Below are 6,909 nucleotides of genomic sequence, written 5' to 3' on the forward strand. Positions count from 1 at the left end.
CCCGCTTAAGAACATCACATAACACATCTCTCACCCAATCATGCCGATATTTAAACCCTGGTAGCTCTTTACAGTGGATCGCGTGCTCGCCGAAAGAATCCAAACACGCTTTGCGGCATACCGGACATGGCTCGTCAACTGGGAACAAAAGAATCATCAGTCGGTATCTAAGGATAGCACGGTATTCCACAGCCGACATGTGTTGCCCCAAGCCTTCAATTGGTGTGACAGACAGAAAATCCTGAGCGTGTGGGGCACGTAGACATTCAAACACAGCTCTTTGCCGAGGGGATAAAACAAACTTCTCTTCAAACCTCTTGACAATTTCTCCATATAAGGCATTCGCCAGAATTTTCTGGGATTTAGGAGGGGCGGTGTCTTTAATGTAGAAACCGCCAATATCAAGGTCGGGAAGAGAACTATGCAAAAGGTCCAACGCACTCTTGTAATCGGAGTCTAAAACATCCCCACCACATTCTCGGAGTATGTGGTCTTGTAAACCCCAAGATTGGGCCCTTGAAGCCACGAAAGCATATGAAGAGGCATCCTCGGCCGTACAGATCCCTAAGCCTCCGAACCGGGTCGGGAGAGAAGCCAACCTCCACTGGAGATCACCAAAAAAGGCACCCCCACAAACAACAATATCCTCTAATGCTCCCCGGAGGCCTTCATCAAAAACAGAGACAGCTCCCCTGACCAAAGAAGGTTGACACGTTCGAAGACCAAACAACAATTTAGCAACACTCATACAAGAACGAAGTAAGAGGAGCTCGCTCTGAGGGTCCCGTAGGCGTTTAAGGCACCTCATCAGCTCGACTGCACAGTTCGCTCTTTTAAGAGCCATACCACTAATAAACTCTGCATCACGACTAACGGCACCCCCCAGGAGTTTCACACCTAACATCGGCCTCCCAATCCCCTGAGGGAATAAGCCCTCCTGAACCTTTACACCATTGCAGGTTGGCCAAAAAACTTCAGTTTTCTTTATATTAAGTTGAAGCCCTAAGGAAGGACCCTCAGCTCTGATGATATCTAAAGCATTAGCCACTTGGGTGGCATCTCCAATAAGCGTTCCGTCATCTAGGTACCAGGCGTGAAATAGAAGTTTGCAGTGATCCCTTATTCGGTGAACAAGGGGGTGTAGAACAAGGGCAAAAAGAAGGGGCCCCAAGGGATCCCCCTGCTGAACGCCAGTAGAAGACCAAATATACTCATCCCCCACATATAATCTAGCTGGTTGACCATATAAAAAATCGACCCATGTAGAAATAGAAGGACACCTTTTCCTGACCTCGTACAATAGGGCTGTCCTATCAACCAAATTAAAATATATAGTACACATAAGACGATTATATAGTTGTCTAACTACATATTTCTTTCCTAAAATACATGAACACCATTAGACCATGTGTAATGGATAATGCCCCCTAACGGGCATTTTTCACCACATCAACATTATAACGCCCCTGTAAAAAATGTGTAACGGTTAATGCCTATTTCATTCAATACTTACCATTTTTTTCCTTCTTTTTGGGCATTATTATAGAAATGCCCCTCCCTTTTCATGCCCCTATAACGCCCAAGGGGATGGTGCTAGGGGCTTTATCAAACTCTTTCATGCCCCTATAATGCCCATTACGTATGGTCTTACGTATAATTTACGCACTTATCACGATTCTCTACTAAGCTTTTTTAAAACTCGACGTTATTAATTTAAGGTTCGTGAAAAATGTTAACATCGACGTCCTGTCTCTTTGTAGATAAAAACGCTATATATCTTTAGATTTTGACTAATATTTTTGACGATAAAAATAGAAAAAGTGGTCGGAAGTAATTGCCATTTTTACTTTTATTCATCAGATTGATACTTTTGTCTTAATAAAATTTGGGACCATAAATTATTAAAATGAGAATCAATGTCGGGCATATTTGTCAGGTAACTTGGATAAAGTTAGCAAGAAAGGGATATTTTCATGCACATGCAACATGTGGACTTCGATTTGGTTCAAATGTTGCAAATTATCTTTCACTTTTATAAGTGTAAAAAGAATTGAACTCATCGGTGAAAAGGGTTATTGTGTCGATGATATAAAATTATATGTTCACGTACAATAACAAGGGTTAACAATTCGCGTACGAATAAGGTTTGTCGTATGATGTCCTCCAAATAATACCACAGTCCAACAAAGCAATTGTTCAGTATGGTTGTTGTCAGGCGTGCAATAGGATTTTTTTTATCAGACTTGCAAAAGCAAGACAAGTTAAACGGGTTATAAAAGCATATTACTACAATACAAAGTAACATAATCCATATATAGGCGTATAAGATTTCATTAATCCAAACAATTACTAGTTGGACGATAATAATCCATATCGGTAATGTGACCAACGACATTCCTCACTTATACTTTCATTACCAAGGGCTATCCTATGTAAAAGCAACTCTACATTTCGCTGCCTTCCAATTATGTTGTTTAAAAACAATTTACAACATTGTGATTGAGAAAAAAACTAGCCAATTACTCATTAGGGCAAACAAAGTTACTTTTTCTTTTGAGTTAGACCATTCTTGACAACAAAAGTGAAAGTTAGGAGTGTCGTTGGTCATATTATTAGTATGAATCATTATCGGGAAATGAGACATATTTTAGATTATTAAAATTCAATTTGCCCAATTAATAATTAATACATTACCCACCATATGCACTTATCATTGATCTAACACAACCCCTCTTGTAAATTAAACTACTATAAAAACCACTTAGCAATTGACTTGTATAATTAAACTCCACTAAATAACTAATTATGTACTCACTATGCGTAGCTTCCCCAAATCAATTATGTTGACTCTCGACAAGTATAAGTATGGGATGATTGTGCTTGAGTGTACTACTACATGAGGCCTACTTTGATTTTCCACACACAACGTGTGCTTGAAACATCCCACAATATCACATGACCTAAACCCACTACTTTATCTGATGGTGACTATCACCAATTTGCCCACACGTCTCATGTAACATCCTAAAACTTGTGCTCGTTACTTATTGGAATTATACAACGAACCACTGTTTAAAATAACAAACATACAACGAAAGTCTTAAATAAAACGATATATAACGGAATCCCTCCAAGACATATGTCTAAATGAAACATAATGCATTATTCAATGTTCAACAATGCACTAAGCGAAGTCTTCACCATGAGCCATGTCGTTCCCATGCTGGTCTTCATACCAAACTTTTACCCTAAATAGTTAAGGCATCACACCTCCATAAATACACTCTGAAACAAGTCAGTTGATAGTCACGAAGTTATCTTTCGAGGCTTCATGTGGTATCCTCTGTTTCCGAGGATAAGCCTATCCATCCTATTCTTGATAAAGGTCACCGGTTTCGTCTTGCCTTTGACTCTTCAAGCGAGCGACAACAACTCTAGACCAGTGGTGTGTTCGTTGGATAGACATGACTAGGCATGAACACCTTCTTAATCTGCTGAGGTCATCCCTGATAAAATGGAACCCATGTTTCGCTTATAGTTTCACAAATATGGGGACCTAAAGGATGTGGTAGAGTTCAATCTGGTTATGGCACTACGCTGCTAAACCGTAGTTATTGAACATGATCACGACGAACTTCACTGACTGAACTATGGCAGAGATCATGATCCCATACTCGCAACTATAGATACAATCACTATAACGCCCCATATGCGGTATTCTCCCACCACCATTGCGTAACTATACCCGTCTGGTTTAAGCACATTTGGTTAAGTGTCAACGTTTCAACGTATATGAGAATCCACCTGCTTAATACCACTATGTCACATAGTTATCTTTTGAGGCTTCGTTTGGCGTCCTCGGTTTCCCTAGGGATAAGCCAATCCATCTTGCTCTTCATAATGATTACTGGTTTCGTCCTGCCTCCGACTCATCCGGAGAGTTACAACAGCTCTCGACTAGTGGTGCACTTGTTGGATAGACATGACTAGAAATGTGCACTTACTTAATCCGCTGAGGTCGTGTCTGCTTAAGTCCTAGATTAGCCAGTGAACCAAAGCCTACAAGTACAAACCTTAGCAAAACAATTTTCAAACATTTGGCTCGTGACATTATGCTTGTTAGGTCTATACTACTATTTTAAAGCACAAGTATAAAATTATCTTTATATAGACCCGTTAAATTACAGGTTTCCTACGCTATCAAGTTTACATAAAACCACCACACTTGGAATATAACACAAATTTCCTAGGTAAATAAATTGTGAAAAACACACTTCCAAAGGGCAGCACTAAAAAGTAAACATGTGTGCGCACAAACACACATATATCGACAAACAATCAAAAAGTTTCCTATTGCATTAATATCCACACTAGATCCGAATCAAAAGACCCACATCCTTTACCCAAGATTACCGTTGTGGCTTGACACGTATTCGACTAACTTTCTTGCTTTATCATGTTACAATCTCAACACACTTAAAATCTAACTTTTTAAATCAACAAAATTGACATTTGTAAATTTAAAATGATAATAAAATATTCTTTTAATTTTTTTCAACCACCAAAGTGTATGGTTACCACAATTGTAACTAGGGGATTCGGTTAGTATCACACTCGTATACGAATTGATTAAACAATTTGTTCTCAGCATTACTTAAACAATTCGTTACTACTCAATTTTCTTCTCAATTGAACCGACACCATAGTTGATTCCATTCAACTTGATCATCGCCACTCGAACTACTGCAAATCATGCCACCGCCACTACGAAGGCAGTCACTGGCCTTGGCCACCGCTGCAGTCATCTTCAGTGTGTTAGTAACAACACACTGAGCCATTTTCTCCATCACATTCATCACCAGTTTGATGGGTTGTCGCTCGTCCAATGTTGTTGTTGCAGCCTTGGACCTTGCCATCCTAGAATTTGCCAATCACATCTACAAACCTTTGATTGGATCATCACAACAACTATTGTCTCCACTCAAGCAACCATCATCCCTATAGTCAACTATCAAGATGGACCGCCTTGATTGAAGAACACCATCGCCTGTCGATAGTCGAGACCCACCTACAAAAGAAACTCCATAAAGCTTCAAAACTGAGAAAACCACTATAAACTAATCGAAACTTTATACTTTTTCTTCATAGTGATTACTTGTTTCGTCCTACCTCCGACCCATCCGGAGAGTTACAAGAGCTCTCGACTAGTGGTGCACATGTTGGATAGACACGACTAGGCATGTGCACTTACTTAATCCGCTGAGGTCGTGTCTGCTTAAGTCCTGGATTAGCCAGTGAACCAAAGCATACAAGTACAAACCTTAGCAAAACGATTTTCAAACATTTGGCCTGTGACATTATGCTAGTTAGGTCTATACTACTATTTTAAAGAACAAGTATAAAATTATCTTTATATAAACCCGTTAAATTACAGGTTTCCTATGCTATCAAGATTACATAAAACCACCACACTTGGAATATAACACAAATTTCCAAGGTACATAAATTGTGATAAACAAACTTCCAAAGGGCTACACTAAAAAGTAAACACGTGTACGCACCAACACACATACATCGACAAACAATCATAAAGTTTCCTATTCCATTAACATCCGCACTAGATCCAAATCAAAAGACCCACATTCTTTACCCATGATTACCGTTGTGGCTTGACACGTATTCGACTAACTTTCTTGCTTTATCATGTTACAATCTCAACACACTTAAAATCTAACTTTATAAATCAATAAAATTGACATTTGTAAATTTAAAATGATAATAAAATATTCTTTTAATTTTTTTCAACCATCAAAGTGTAAGGTTACCACAAATGTAACTTGGGGATTCGGTTAGTATCACACTCGTATACGAATTGATTAAACAATTTGTTCTCACGCATTACTTAAACAATTAGTTACTACTCAATTTTCTTCTCAATTGAACCGACACCACAGTTGATTCCATTCAACTTGATCATCCCCACTCGAACTACTACAAATCATGCCACTGCCACTACTAAGGCAGTCATTGGCCTTGGCCACCGCTGCAGTCATCTTCAATGTGATAGTAACAACACATTGAGCCATCTTCTCAATCACATTCATCACCAGTTCGATGGGCAGTCACTCGTCCAATGTTTTTGTTGCGGCTTTGGACCTTGCCATCCTAGACTTTGCTAATCACATCTACAAACCTTTGATTGGATCATCACAACAACTATTGTCTCCACTCAAGAAACCATCATCCCTATAGTTAACTATCAAGATGGATCGCCTTGATTGGAGAGCACCATTGCCTGTCGATAGTCGAGAACCACCTACAAGAGAAACTCCACAAAGCTTCAAAACTAAGAATACCACTATAAACAAATCGAAACTTTATACTTTTTTCATTTATTTTTAACTAAAATGTAGGTATTGTAAAAAATGTATAGCTCACGAAGGTACATATATATATGTATATCTATATTTATCTTACGAGCTATATATATGAATCTTGTGAGCTACTCATAGCTTTTTTTTGGGAAAGACAATAACATATAAAAAGATTAAAAAAACTTTTGGTTGATAATGGTTTCTCACGAATTTCAATTATAATAAACTACTGTAAATGAAAAAACTAAAAAACTTCATACTATATATATATATATATAGAGTAGGGTTCCTACGGAAAGTGTGTTTTTCCTAGAAAGTCTAGGAAGCGATCCTGTCCATCCGATTGGTGTGTTTAAGGGTTGAGATTAAATCAATGGCAATCTTGTAATAATTAACTATATTTAATAGATTGTTTTAAATGAGTAGGGGCAATTTCGTCCTTATGTGTGTTTTAAACCAATCAAAAATAACCGTCAGAGATATCACATCTCCTTAATACATGCCAATTTCCCTCTCTCTCTCTCTTTCTCTCTCT

This window comes from Helianthus annuus, chromosome 5 (genome assembly GCF_002127325.2).
Source record: "Helianthus annuus cultivar XRQ/B chromosome 5, HanXRQr2.0-SUNRISE, whole genome shotgun sequence".
Taxonomy (NCBI): Eukaryota; Viridiplantae; Streptophyta; class Magnoliopsida; order Asterales; family Asteraceae; genus Helianthus; species Helianthus annuus.